The following is a 15881-nucleotide window of genomic DNA, read 5'->3' as shown; positions in this document are numbered from 1 at the left end:
TATCGATTTTCCTTAGATTATGAATGTGCTCAAGTTTGTAGAATCAAGATGCAATTGGTTTCCTGAACCAAAAGACATGAATCTGCAGTTAGGGCATTTTCCTCCCAGATTGTAGTGGGCATCCTGATGAGGTGGTCTGAGATATCAAAATGCTCCTGAGTGTGATTATTTTAACAAATTAATATTTTTAAACCACTGATGAAAGAGATGAGAAAAATTATTATCTTGCATGATTCTTAAAGCTAATACATGAAGAAAAACTTTAAGGAAAATTAAAATAGAAATGAATTGTTAGCATAAACATTTCCTTCTAAATCACCCTTAATCCTTACACTGGAATCAAACTGCTTTCAGCATTAATATACTTTGGGTTTTCACCAAAATCCCTCTAGACAGCCTTCATCAGCTGCCAATATGTCTTCATCACAGACCCAAGTAGTCTGTTCATTCTGATTAGACTGTTGGAGCTAATTTAAAGTATGGCTTTTGTTGTGTCTACAGAAGCCTAATCAGCTAGGAAGATTCTCTGTCACCCTGGCATCCAATCCGTCTCCACATCACTGAAGCAGAAAGACAAAGATTATGGCCATCAAAGTATATTTTCAGGCAGAGATGTGACTCTCCAAACTAGTGCTTAGTTAAAATTGTCATGTTTTAAAATCACTTCAAGGATATTCAGATTTTTGATAGAAATTTCAGGAAGGTCAGAAGTGTCTCAGTTGTTTTATCTTGACTAGGTCTTACTTCCTAACCAGAGGGTAAGTTCCTTGCATTTCCTACAGTATCTTACAGATAGACTGGTTTTATATGGTATATATATATATATATATATATATATATATATATATATGTGTATATATATGTATATATATATATATTTATATATATAAGTGTATATATATATGTATTCAACAAGGTAATTTATTGAGAAAGTTTCTTGTTACTTTGAGTTTTTTTCTGATGCCATCTCACTGGAAAATAATAAAGTTTCTCCTCTTCCGTCAGTAAGGATAAACCAGAATTGTGTTTCTAAAGTTCTGGGTTCTGCCTTACCACTACCCCCTGGTGAAGAAAGAAAGCCTTTTCTTCAGAGTCAGAGAAGAGAATATGCCAAGCAAGTTTTGGCTCTTTGAAGGTGATAACTACAGAGGCTTGTGTGTTAAGGAGATGTAGGCTCAGGTATCTGAGAAGAGGTAGGAACAGAAGATATTGAAGAGGGAATGACTCAGACTCAAAATGCCTGGTTAGACCCCACAGACTGGGAAAGAAGACCGTTGGATTTGGGTTTATGGGATTGGTGGTGACCTGGCCACAATCAAATGAGTGATGGAACCTTGGATAGAAATGACAACAAGTGCTTGGTGAAGAGGCCTGATTTGGGTAGTAGAGCCACCATCTCTGAATAGGGCACATAAGCCTGGACATCAACCATGATCTTCCTCCAGTGAGACTCATAAACTCTAAACATATATGCTAAGGGTAGGAGTGAGATCTCCAAATTAATCGGGGGACTTTTTACCAATCCTTGAAATGGACCAAACTTTGTTTACAATATAAAGAGATGTGTCATTTCTTGCCTCTGAGTATAGAGAAGCAATTTATACCTATCATGTTTGTTTTGTTTTAAAATAGTAATAGGAAAACCAACATTTTTTGAACACTCACTTTGGACTAGACATCATGTTAGATTCTTTTTATGTATCATTTTATTTACTCCCCATGAGTTTAGGAGTAAGGCTTTATTATTATTAACCCCATTGAGACAACTGAAACACAAGAAAGTTAAAAAATCTGTCTACCTATATCTAATTGGTGGTAAATGTGGTATTTAAACACAGGTTCTCTGCCTCCAGAGCACAGGATTTTATCTTTCTACTTATTTTTTTTTAATTTATTTATTTATTTATTTAGGGCTGTGTTGGGTCTTCATTTCTGTGCAAGGGCTTTCTCTAGTTGTGGCAAGCGGGGGCCACTCTTCATCGCAGTGCGCGGTCCTCTCACTATCGCGGCCTCTCTTGTTGTGGAGCACAGGCTCCAGACGCGCAGGCTCAGTAGTTGTGGCTCACGGGCCTAGTCGCTCTGGGGCATATGGGATCTTCCCAGACCAGGGCTCGAACCCGTGTCCCCTGCATTAGCAGGCAGACTCTCAACCACTGCGCCACCAGGGAAGCCCCTCTATGATAGTTTTTAAAGCTTTGGTCTAGGCTACCGAGAGGGAGCTGGGAGGCAGAGAAAATTGAATGAATGCAAATTGGAAAGAACCTGGGACCTCTGTAGAGATAGTCCTGATTTCTGCACAGTCTCAGAGTACTCTCCAGCTTTGCCATGCCCTTGGACTTGAAATTAGTGTACTAGGGCTAAGTTGTGTTGGTTCCCCGCTTGGATGATATTCCACTGTAAACAGCCTCTTCAGAGACTGTGATGCACTTTCCTTCCATCCAGGAGAGCAGAAATAACTTGCAGCTTGTACAGCACTGGTGTCCAAAAGAAAAGCCACACAGGGACATCTAGTGGTAATAGGAAATTGCCAACCTGCTCCAAAGGAGTCCAAAAATTTCCAAACCACAAGCTGCTTGGGGACTTTAGATTCATTTATTGAATTTTACCTCACACCCTAGCAAATTAGTCACTGCATTTGAAGGTACTAATCAGTGTGATGTCTGGCCCCGAAAATGAAGCTGGACACCCTGACCACCTGTTAGGACACCTCTAACAAGTCTCTGTACACCCAGAATGAAGCAAAGAGTGAAGGCCGTAGACAGAATCTTCAGGCGAGGGTGCTGAGGAGAGAACACAAATAGGAGACCCTCATTCTATGGACAATTACTTCAGCAGTGTCTTTCTAGCTGGCTGTAAAACAGACCTGACCCCAGAGAAATAGAAAAGAGGCAAAGCTCCAAAATAAACTGAATACGTTAAGAACAGTCCTCCAAACTTGCTGATCTATAAATAAGCATCAACAGAACTCTTTATGAGAGTTACTTGTGAGCTCCCCAGCAAGATGGCAAAGCCAAATCAAAGCTAGCCACCCAGACTGATAAAAACAAAGCCCTTAGAAGAAGCAGGTTTCTCCTGGCCTTTGATGGAAAGACTGAAGATAAAATAGATACAGTTGCATCAGATTTTTGTTGCCAAGCTGACTCTTTCACAGGCTGACAGATGTGCAAATCAATTAAATTAGGTCTAAATTAGCTGGTAAAAATCATAGTAGATTTTACCATGAAAAACATATCTAAAGTCTATAACTGCTGATTTTGGCCTCTTCTATATGTAGCAAGGTCAAATTTTCCATACTACAACTCATGCATCCTAATGTAGCTTTAGAAAAGTACCTAATTGACGTAATAACAAAGTCCTTCTTTCAACCCACTTATCCCCGCCCATCTAATGACAAGAAAACTCTTGAACTTGTCCATTCATGCTCACTAGCCCCCTTCTTGATTACAATCACCCATTGCAGTTGAACTTGTATTGCAGTTCTAACTATTTATTCTAACAACTCAAGTTTCTCTCCCTTTCCCAAGTGAAATTTGGGCACAAGGAGATTAAACTGGAGAGGTGGTCTCTAGTCCCTGTGTTGTGTTTCTCTCCTGGCTCCTGCGTCTCTGAGTTGTAACTGGTTTCTCCTGCTCTCTGTTCTCAAGACTGTCCTATCTAAATCCATGCTAAGTCCGCACTGGGGAAACCCATGTTCTGTTCTGTCAGCTCCTTTTGTGTCTGGTATTATCTCACTTTTCCCAACCAACCTCTTCTTAGGTCCCCACCTCTTCTATCTACCTCTCCCTGCAGTCCCTGCTGCAACCCTCAATGGAGTCACCCCTCACCACAGGGATCTCTTGATGGGTCCACCTGTTTCTCAGTGATGCCACCAAGAGCATGTCAGAACTCCAGGAAACAGTCTGGGAAAGTGAGCCAATGGAGACCTGGAGCTCTCTCAGACCACTCCCATGACACTGATATTATTACTTTTTCGGCCTCTCATTTCACTTCAGAGGACCCTGTGAGTTGCCCTCCTCCCACAGTTCCCTATGAGAAGCAGGGGGTGTTTGTTTCCTAGGGCTGCAATAGCAAATTATCACGAATTCAGTGGCTTAAAGCAACAGAACATTGACTCTCTTCCAATTCTGGAGGCTAGAGTCTGCAATCAAGTGGTCAGCATGGTGGGTTCTCCCTAGAGGCTCTGAGGGAGAATCCAGTCTATGCCTCTCTCTTAGCTTCTGCCAGCTTCCGGCGACCCTTGGCATTCCTTGGCATGGGGCTGCATAACTCCGGTCCGCTGCCTCGTTCTTCTCATTATCTTCTTCCCTCTCTAGCTGTGTCTGTTTTCCCTTCTCATCTCTTATAAGGATTTGCCACTGGATTTAAAGCCCATCTTAGTCCAGAATAATCTCATCTCGAGATCATTAACTTAATTATATCTGCAAAAGCCCTTTATTCCATCAGGTCACATTTATGGGTTCCAGAGGTTAGGACCTATACACATCTTCTTTTTTCTTCGGGTGGGGGGGTGCACTAGTTAAACAATTTCACGGGGTGTGGGCCTCACTGGGGCCTCTACCTTCTCACAAAGGCCAGAGGTATGTACGTCCCTCCAGGGGATCCCAGTAGCATCGCAATCCCAGATCCATTCTCTCTGAACCCTTTCCTTTTTGCACCAGAATTGTTTCTGCTTCCTGTCCCTTTTCTATGAGGAATTCACCTGTCATAGCTGTCCTCTTCCTACCTCTGGGCCTCTTTTTTCTAGAAGGTACCTACTTTCCTCTTCCCTGGGGCGATAAAGACTCAAGGCATGCACTAGTGGCAAAAAAAAGTGTGGTTTAAGAGAGAGATTATATTATTTGTGAACATATTTCAAAAACATTATCTCCATTAAATATATACAGACATACACAGAGTCTGTTATATTAAGACATTGGCCCCACATGACAACATCTTAACCAAAGCTTTAAAGGAGAAATCCAGACTTGGAAAATAATCTAAAGATTTACTATGTATAAAAAAGATGATCATAAGCACCCAATAATACAGCTCAGCTTATATATAATCTTCCTCTCTAGAGAACAAAATATTGTTAAAGTATTAGTTCAACAGGCAACTGTAATTGATAAGCTATAGGTTTTGATAAGCTATAGTTCTAGCTTAAGTTTTGATAAGCTATAGTTCTAGGTCTTGGAAGAATTTGCTCACCTCTACACTCTATGCTTTAATATTTTATTTTAGAACATCTCAAATATACATAAAAGTAGAGAAAACAGTATAACAAGTCTCCATGTACCTATCACTCAGCTTCAACAGTTCATAAACCATGACCAACTTTGCTCCCTTATACTTGATACCTTCATGTCTCTCTTTATCCCATCCCTGAATTTTGAGGCTATCTTAGACATCAAATCATCTGTAAATATTTCATAGATTTTTCTAAAAGATAGAGACCATTTTTTGCATATTCAATAACATGATCATACCTGAAAATGTTAAAATATTCTTTAATATCAAGTATTCAATCATGCTCACATTTCCCCAGTTTTTAATTTTATCATTTTCACTGTTTTTAGCTTGTTTTTTGAATTCGAATCCAAATGACATCTGTACATTGAGAGACAATAAATGTCTCATATTTCTTTCAGTCTTTAGGCTCTCTGTCTGTCTGTGTCTGTCTCCCTCTTTTACTCTTCTGTCTTGACGTTTTTGTTGAAGAAATGGGTGCTTTGTCCTATGAAGTTTTCTGTCTGAATTTTTCTGACTTTATCCTCTTGGTGATTTTTGTCCTTTGTATTTTCTGTAAATTTGTATTCAAAATAAGAGACGGGTGGAGATTTATGAGGGATTTTTTTTGTCCAGACATCTTCATAGGTGGTGTTGTATAATACCCTCGGGGATGAATAATCCCTGGTTGTCTTCTTTTTGTGATGTTAGCAGACACTGATAATCATTGCTTAGATCCAATAATTCTTAGGGTGTTAAAATGATAAATTATTTCTTTAATTCTTAGCTGGTAAGCTTCTAAGAGATATTTCCCCCTCAAGAGCAATTGTTTATGCTGAGGTACAGTTTGCATAGGAGAAGCAAGATGAATGCTTGGTTCTTTTTTTATATATGTGTGGTCTTCTATATATATAATATTATATATAAATATATATATAATATGTATATACATACATGTATGTGTGCATATATGTATGTATTTTATTAAAACATGGATTTAAACATCTTCGATGCCGTACAACATATTGCAATTTTTATACTTAGTGATACTCAAGTCATCCTCCCTTTGACAAGGGAGTCTCTTCACTTAGACTTCTGAGTCCTTTTGGGATGACGCTAGTAGTCTTGAATAGCATCCTTATTTTCTGATGTGACAAGATTCATCTTGCATTTCCTACAACTGGCTGCGAGGTCTTTTCAGTGGCTACAGATAGAAAATATTGTTATCTTTGTTTTGTTTTAGATAAAACACATCATAAGTTCAAACTAATAGTTCCAATTCAAATTCAGGAATACGAGGTTTTTACTTAACCTAGCTGATTTCATATGTTTCTCTCTCCTGCCTTGCCCCAAACCCTGGTTTCAACGACACCAATATAATTATTTATTTGCTTGATCAATACTACATACACAATGGTCTCAGAATAATATAAACACTACCGCCAACTATATCATTACTGTAAACAGGGTTTTTTCTTTTTTTCTTCTTCAATTTATTTGGTCCCACTGGGGATGTACAATCCAACCGTTACACCTTAAGGTCACTTGGGATAATTTCTCTGTGAGAGGATCAACAGGATACACTTTGAGGCTTCTTTTTCTTTTCACTTTCGATATTTAGGAGTTGCATTTTGTGTTTAATTTTATTTTTTTATTATGTAAAATATTTACATTTCCAAAGTTGCATCTTCAAAACAAGGTATCTAAAGAAAAAAAAATAGTTTCTATCTTCCTTCCGTCCATCTCTTCTGTCCTTCTCCCATAGTTAGTTATTTTTTTAAACTTTATAGTTTGTCTTTTTATTGAGTTTTAAATTATAATCACACACTCACACACACACACACACACACACTCACACACAAACACACATTCTTATATCCTGGAGATTATTCCATAGTAACGTAGAGATTTTTCTCACTCTTTTTTTACACCTGCATAATAATCCATTGTGTGAATACATCATAGTTTATTCAACCATTTCTTATTGGTGAGTATTTGAATTATTTGCAGTATTTTGCTATTATAAATGGTGCTTCAGTGAATAGCCTTGTTCACAAGTACTTTTGTATTTTTCACCCATGTATCTTTGGAATAGATTCCTAAAAATGGAAATCTATGTAATTTTTCTAGTTCATATTTTGAAATATAATTTAAAATACTAACTCCGAATTCTAAACATAATAGTTATTGGTTTTTGGTTTTGGTAAAGGGCTTGGGATAATTTTTGAATTAGTAAATTTCAAATTTGTTTGTGTGGCTGAGCAGTCACGATTTTCCTAGTGGAACAGTGTACTATTTCTCCATAAAAGAGTAATAAATATAAATCCATCAAAGAAACTAGGGCAATTCTAAAAGCAATAACTGTGACTATGTTATATGTATGCAATATAAAAACACCATCATGAGCATAAATGTCCCAGGAAAAAACAAAGATGTTAAATTAGACCTCATCAGCTGTTTCTGAGTTTTCCGTTCAGTCTCATTTGGCCATAGCTTATTCTGCTCTCTATTAGTGTAAACTTGGGTATGAAGTGATTAAACAAAAATGGCTTTAACTATCATTTCTGAGAAGTGAGTGATGTAATAATAGAGTTACACTGGAAGTGTCATGATTTCTATATATCTACTCCAAGCAAATGGAGATTTTTCCAGCCAAGGGGGCTTTAAAATTTCAATATCCATCACAGTAATATCAGGAGGACTGATCTCAGAAGACAAATACCATATGATATCACTTACATGTGGATTCTAAAATACAACAGAAATGAACCTATCTACAAGACAAAAACAGACTTACAGACATAAACAGACTTGTGGGTGCCAAGGGGGAAGGGGGTGAGGGAGGGAAGGACTGGAAGTTTGGGGTTAGCAGATGCAAACTAGTATATATAGGATGGATAAACAACAAGGTCCTGCTGTATAACACAGGGAACTATATTCCATATCCTTTGTTAAACCATAATGGAAAAGAATATGAAGAAGAATATATATATATATATATATTATATATATATATATATATATACATATTTATAAAACTGAGTCACTTTGCTGTACAGCAGAAATTAAGCACAACATTGTAAATCAACTATACTTCAAAAAAAATTTTTTTAAAAGAGCCCTGATCTCAGAGAGAAAATTCAGCTACCAGGGAGAGAGCACATACAGACTCAAAGCATGCTGGTAAGAAGCTGTGTTTTCATAGAGGTCAATTAACAATATCTCAACCCTTTAACAATTGAGAAAATGCTTATAAGATTACAAATATTCCAGCATATAACATACCATATAGGACATAATAATTTAGAACAAAAATAGATAATAATTTAAATATAAAAGGATCAATGTTGAAATAAAGTTTTCTTAGTCATTTTGATTAAATTCAGTTATTTAATGAAAAAGAACTAGAAAAATTTTCTGTATTCATTCATATTCTTTATACTCAATCGTATAGATAAGGCATTGACAAACTTTTTCTGTAAAAGGCCAGACAGCAAATATTAGACTTAGTGAGCCAAGAGGCAAAATCAAGTGTGTTATGTAGGAACTTATATAACAAACGAGAAAACAAATTTCCACATTTTTTATTGTTGAAATTCAAAAAATAATAATGATGGAGCACAAGTTTTTGTAATTCAGATCTACTAGTGAAAAGAATGGAATTTTATTCAAAGGATAATATTTTGCTTAAGTGGGTTTCAAGGTTAGCGTTCTCAATCATCAAATTTATTGTAAATGTTCATCAGGAAAAAAAAAAAAAACTTTTAGCTTGTCGGCCAAACAAAAACAAGTGGAAGGCCAGATCTGGTCCACAGGGCCTAGTGGGCTGACGGCTGGCATAGAAAATTCTCATGATAGTATGGGTTCAATCAGTTCAACAGATCCTTTTGCTTTCTTTACAATCCCTAAATTAAAGAATCACCACTAGAAGGTAAACTCTCCATGTGTCTATTCATTGATGTATACCAAACACCTAAAACAGCACCTGGCATATAGCAGGTCCATAGTAAATACTTCTTTCATGAAACAATAGGTAAAATACATAAAATATTTATTTTATATATAGTTATTTAGACTAAGTGGAACCTAGCCAACTCATAGAGTCAAGATTCTGGGAGCCCAGGATGAAAAAAAAACAAGAAACCCTACTTCACTTATTTCTGGGCATTCTATTTGTTTGTCCTAGAGTCACTGCTACTAGCGACTGATCTACTCAAGTGGCAGCACGTTCAGTGTCTGAAGAAAATTTAATAGAAGGAAGTCTTAAAGTGGGGGTAACTTCATGCAGTTGTTTATTTATTTATGAAAATTAACAAATGATAATTTGGTTTTGGTGGCATCATGTTGGTGATTCAGAGAAAAATTAATTTAAAGATTATTATCCTAAGGCACTAAACCACAAAATGCTATTTAACACACAAGTTTAGCTTTGACCTCATTAATAGAGGCTACAAGCTTCCTACTATAATTATTCCCACATCTTGCTTTTCATATTTTATCACTGGAAAAAGAGGAGACCAACACCTGCCTCCAGAACAAATAGAATTTTTGGAGTCAGAGAATATTTCAAATATTTTTCTAATTTAATCTCTTGATTTTAAATATGAAGACATGGAGAGAGCAAGAGTATGTGATTTGCCCGTGTCTCATGTAAGTTAGTGGAAAGCTATCATTAGAACCAATTCTTGGTTCTCAACTCTGTCTTGTCATGAAAGATGAGTTATAAAGAAAGAGTAAATTACATTCCTTTAGCTATCAAGTTATAGATGTAGTAGCTCAGACAAGGATTTAGCACAGCCCTTATTTTCATGATTAATTCAACCCATGGGAAGACAAAATACAATTACTTCAGCAAATACTAACACAAAAATTTTACATTTGGGCCAGTAATATTGTCTGTGCTACACTCAATACACCAGTAATCAGAACTTGATTAATTTTGATGAAACACTTGGTTGGGAGCAGGGTGCAGATGATAATTTCAAGAGAACAGACTGGGCACAGTTTGGGAACCAACTTGATTAAAGAAGCAATAAGGTTATCCAAATATTTGTTCCTTGTCCCCTCTGTCTCTCTAAGGCAGCACATTGCAAATGAGAACAAGAAGGTCAAGTTCACATACCACATATTTAGTTATAACCATTCTTATCATGCTGAGGATATAACAGATTACCACTAATCTGATAAAATTATGACACATTAGAATGAATGCTGTTTTAATTGCATACTGTGGTGGAGTTTATAAGATGTTTTACATGTGTCTGACTTGAACCTCATAACAATATCATGAAGTGGGCAGGTGCAGTAAATTGGTTGCAAAAATAGCCTAAATTCTTCATCTCTTCAGGTATCCAGGACCCTGGCTCACATGACTTTGCAGTTCTTCTCACTAATAAAGTTGTCTGTGTCCTAGAGCTTTAATTCTGCAGTCATACATATGACTTTGTTTGGCCAGTAGCATGTGAGCAGATGTGATACGTGCAGAATCTTGGAAAGGTGCTAACGCATTTCCGTTTCCTCTTTTGCTCTTTGCCGTGACCATGTTAACATATCCAGGCTAGCCTACGAAAGCAAGAGTCAGCACACTGTTCCTGTAAAAGATCAGATAGTAAATCTTTTTGGTTTTGTGGGCCATGTGGTCTCTACTGCTACTATTCAACTACTCGACGCTGCCATTGTAACATGAAAGTAGCCGTAGCAAACATGAAAATGAATGAGCAAAATTGTGTTCTGATAAAATGTTATTTATAGAAACAATACATGGGCTGGATTTGGCCAATGAGCCATAGTTTGCTGACCCCCATACTAGAGGATGAGACACATGGAATAGAGTTGAGTTGCCCCAGTAATCCTAGTTTATATCATTTGGAATCACTCAAGCTCCAGCCAATTCCTAGATATGTGAGACAGTTAGACACACATCCACGAGAATCACTTAGCCCACCTGTAGCTCACAGCAGACACATGAGCAAAGCCAGCCAACATCAGCCCAACCCTGCAGAATCATTTGCCAAGCCCCTGAGTCATGGATGATTTGTTACATAGAATTATTGTGGCAAAAGAATATTAATGCCATAAGTAAAGTCTTAATTTTGCCATTTTAGAATTAAAGATGGGGCTTAAGGAAGTTAAATATCTTGGTCATTGTCTCGGGCAGCCAGAAAGTAGTGTCAGAGCCAAGATTCAAATTTAAGTGCTTTCAAATCTATTGTTCTATCCACTATGTAAAACTGCTTCAATCCTTTACTTTAGATGGTTTTATTTATATAGCAATATAGATATAGATATGTATAATTTAGGGTAAAAGATGAAGAATTTTAGGTAGCTCTGACTCTCCACTGATTCCCCTCTTAGCTTTTAGCTATGGAAAATCATGTCACCCAGCCTTAAAATTTGGATGATTTTCTTTAAGTTGCTAATGCAGATCTCTTTGTGGTGTAGCACAGTCTATATCATCCTGGTTCTTATTTTCCGAAACTCCAGTAAGAGGAAATAACTTAAATGGCCTACTCTTGCACGCAGCTCCTATCTCTCCATTTTACCGCTCCCATTTCATGCAGGGCTGTCAGGGCTTTCTGAATTAAATGTGACTTAGGGCCTGCCCTTGCTGCCTGAAGAGGCTCATAGGTCCTATAGCTCATCCCCAATCTTGTACTTGAGCTGTCAAGTGTGAGAGATTGGTGCCAAATACAACCCAACATAGCCCCTTCCCAGTAGTCTACCTTTGACAACAGCTTCTTGTCAAATCCAACAGTTTACATAGGATATATAGTGAATAAAGTACTCTGAAATATACGAATGTAGAGATGCTGCTTCCGCTGATAGCAGGAACACATATCAGCTTCCCACAGGGCTGACATTTCAGACTGGCAGTGGGGAGATGACCATAGGATTCTTGTGCTGCTGTTTCTAAATGGATTGTAGAGAATTTCAAGGCAAATTGCCTGACTTCTCACCATCTGTCTCCAAAAAGAGTCAGTGTGAAGCAGCTATGCAACTCAAAAAAAAATTTTTTTTTGGTATTTATAAAGTAGAACCCTCAGGTGAATGGTTTCTAGAACTTATACAGGATTCCCTAGGCTTGAGCCTCTCTACATTACAGTTTAATGCTTTGGGCACCAGAATCTCTCAGCCTGTCTTCCCACTGCCTGGAGAAATGTCTGGGCTTAGAATCATTGAATGTTAAGAGTGGGAAGATAGGAAAAATAAAAATAAATAGGAACCGGAAGTTGTACATTTGGCCTTCGATAGTTAATCTCCTAGCAGAACACAGCATAGATATGGCAAGCTGCTCACTTCCAGGTCAAGAAGACCCAAGAAGTAGACTCTTTGTCCTTTAATATGGTGTAAAGAAAAATGTTTCACTCAGAAGAGGTATTAGGTAGCCAAGGAAACAGAGAAAAGGAAGAATACAAAGATAAGAGTTGATTGTGCCTGTCTAAGCACCCACAGTGGTGAGGATCTTGTGTCATTAGACTTGGTCTTTCAGTCCCACTTACAAGACTGTTCCAAGTGTGGAGATGAATGTGGGGTACTGTAGCCAATGGACTATGAGTATTTTGAGTCCCATTCATGACATCACCTCTATCTTGAAACGGATATATCAGATTACCTTAGTCTTATGCCATTGAACATTTGACTCATCCAACTTTCTTTGGTGTGAACCCATGCTCTCCAAGCCACAAAAGCCTTTTTTTTTTCTTTGCTACACAAGCCTTCCTATAGTGTGCAGAGAACTGAATCATGGAGTAACTTTGGTACTTTTGGCAGTGCTCCCCCAGAGAAAATCAGGAGAGGATTTCTGATCACAATTTAACTTCCAAGGCAGCTTGACCACAGGGCCAGAATGGAGTGATCCCTGGGATTCAAGACCACTAGACCATGGGACAGTTTTAGGACTGAGTTTCAATGAATTCCTTGCTATTATGGTTTACACTCAACTCTCATTTATGAGTCTACCTCTCAGGGCCTAGTCACATCAATACCCTGAAAGAGTAAGTGTTTGAGTTTTCAAAGCAGAAGGTCCCACCCATTTGGCACTGATTAGATAAGGTTTTCTCAGTCTTTTAAAACCACAGAGTGCTTTAATATATGTCAAATTCTGATGTCCCACCACCATCTTTCAACATGTCCAAGCCAAATAAGTACATCTTAGAGATAGATGTCCCCACTTGCTAAGAAGATTCTACTCTACGTAGTACTACGTGAAATAACCATAGGGCTTATGTCCTAAATAATATTGATTCAGTATATTGTGTGTATGTGTAGATGCTAGCTGTAGAGATTTTGATAAAATCTGCCCCACACTCCAGCCCCATTTGAGAGTCACTGCACCCTCTCACTAAAACTCCCATCACCGCCCTAGATGATGCTTCTATAAGAATTACAGATAAATATCTTCTGATTTCTGCAGAAGAAACTTGACTTACTTATGGTAGAGTTAGTTTAGGGTTGGTGAGGAGAGACCAAGGCTTGAGTGAAGGGAGTGGTAAAATTTGAAGAAGTAACTTGTTACCTAATTATTAATTGCATACATAATGGTTAGTACTGGTGATGGTGGTGGTACTAACTCCTGTGTGTATGTGTGTATGTGTGTGTGTGTGGTGAGTGTGGAGTTTGAGAATGGGGTGTGTGAATGCAGATGTGTATGTTTGTGTACATGAATGAGAATGTATATACAAAGACAAAGAAAACACAATCCTTGCATTCAAAGAGTTCTAATTAAGTGGTAGAAACATGAACATATCCATCACGTCCCTCCTAGGTAACAGTGTTAATGCAAACTGTGCAATCTCTTCTCCACCTCTGTCCCATCACAAGTCAAAGCCACTTATAACACAGACATTCCTCCAGAGTCCAGTGTGTCATGTGGTCAGATGGGGATTCCTTGGTACAGGAGACACGGGACCAGTAAATATTCTTTCCTTCATCCATCCTCCTCCATTACAACAGTTTCACTAATAAATTCCCCAACATCTACAGCTTCTCTTTTGAGTGAAAATACAGCTAGAAACCATTTTAAATTGTCTTCACAACTATTATTCAAACTTGGAAATTGAAGTAGGTGATCTCTAGACATTTTGATTTTTTCTTAAACATATTCTGCATATATACATAGTTTCTATACCTCTAAGGACATATAATTTAAATGACCTTTCTTTTTCCTGATAGTTGTTAAGTAATGGATATCAAATATTAGTAGCTGAGTGGGTAACCAATAACCACAGTACATTCTGCTACTACTCTGAGAAGCATTACCAGGGAAGTAGAAAATTTATGAGAACAATTACAGAAGTGACAATGGTTAAACAAGTATTTTACACAAAACTCAGCTAACTGAATCTTTGTGCTCAATAGATTACTCAAATAATTTCCATATGGAGGACACTTTATTGTTTAGAATATCTTTTTTTCACATACATAGATCATTTGACCTTCAAAAAATCTCACAAAAGTTTAAGGAAACTACAGATTGGACAGAGTAAATAGGTTACCCAAATCCAGAGGGTAGGGTGTGTGTGTGTGTGTGTGTGTCTGTATGTGTGTGTGTTTATGCAGGCAGATCTAATCCTTAAATTTTGAACTTTTCACTTCTGAGCTCATGATCTTTTCCATTAATTATACCACAAAGCTTTCCTGATATGCAAAGCCACTTTTAACATTAGGAAAAGAAGTGAAAAGAAACTTGTACAGAATTCTCCATAGTCAGTTGTCCAATATGTTTTATGGACTTAAGAGCTGCTCAAATTATGAAACTTAAAATATAAACACAGTGACTTTTCATTTGTGTGGTAAACATAAATGAACCATTATGAGAGCCACTAAAAGCACTATTTAAGAAATATGTATTAAAATTAAGAGTAATCAAGAGAGAGAAAAACTAATAATATAAATGGCAAGTATAAGAAAAATATCAATATTTTAAAAGTTCATCCTTTATTATAAAGGTTTAAGTACACATAATTCAAGACAAAAAATCTAAATATGTATGGATGTATATAGTGTTTATACATTTGTAAACATATGCTTTATGAATTTTTATGTTTATATATTTATATTTTTATATAGAAACAAAACTGAGCATATTTGATGCTGAATCCATTGGGTGAAAGTTTGTAGGAGGACAGGATTTGCACAGTCTCAATTTATCACCCTAAATACAATTACAAAAAGATTGCTTTACAGTGAATAAATCTGGTCGATTTCTACCTTACTGAACTGATCACCACTAATGGGACAAACTGACATCATATGTCTATTAATGTGCTATAATCTGAAGAACACAACATTGACAAAAATGTTTAACTTGAATCTAAGAATGAGAAAATAATATACAAAACCAAATCAGATTAAGGATCATTCTATAAAACCACCAGCCTAAACTTCTCAAAAAATGCCAGTCATAAAAGATGAAAAAAAATGAAAGAACTCATCCATTTTATTGAAAACTCAATAGAAATGATAACAAAAGGCAGTGTGATGTCCTTGTTTGATTCCTGGATCAAAAATAAAGCAGTTATAAAAGACAGTATTGGAAAAATTGAGGAATTTAAATATGAACTGTGTATGTTAAATAAATATAGTATTAGAGTTAAATTTCTTTGGTGTGAGAATGGTATGATTATTTGGAGACTGCTTTGTACACAGGAGATACATGTTGAAGTATTTAGGAGCGA

Source organism: Mesoplodon bidens (assembly GCF_964165515.1).
Source record: "Mesoplodon bidens genome assembly, chromosome: 11".
Lineage (NCBI taxonomy): Eukaryota > Metazoa > Chordata > Mammalia > Artiodactyla > Ziphiidae > Mesoplodon > Mesoplodon bidens.
The sequence above is the reverse complement of the archived record's forward strand: the minus strand, read 5'-3'. Positions refer to the sequence as shown.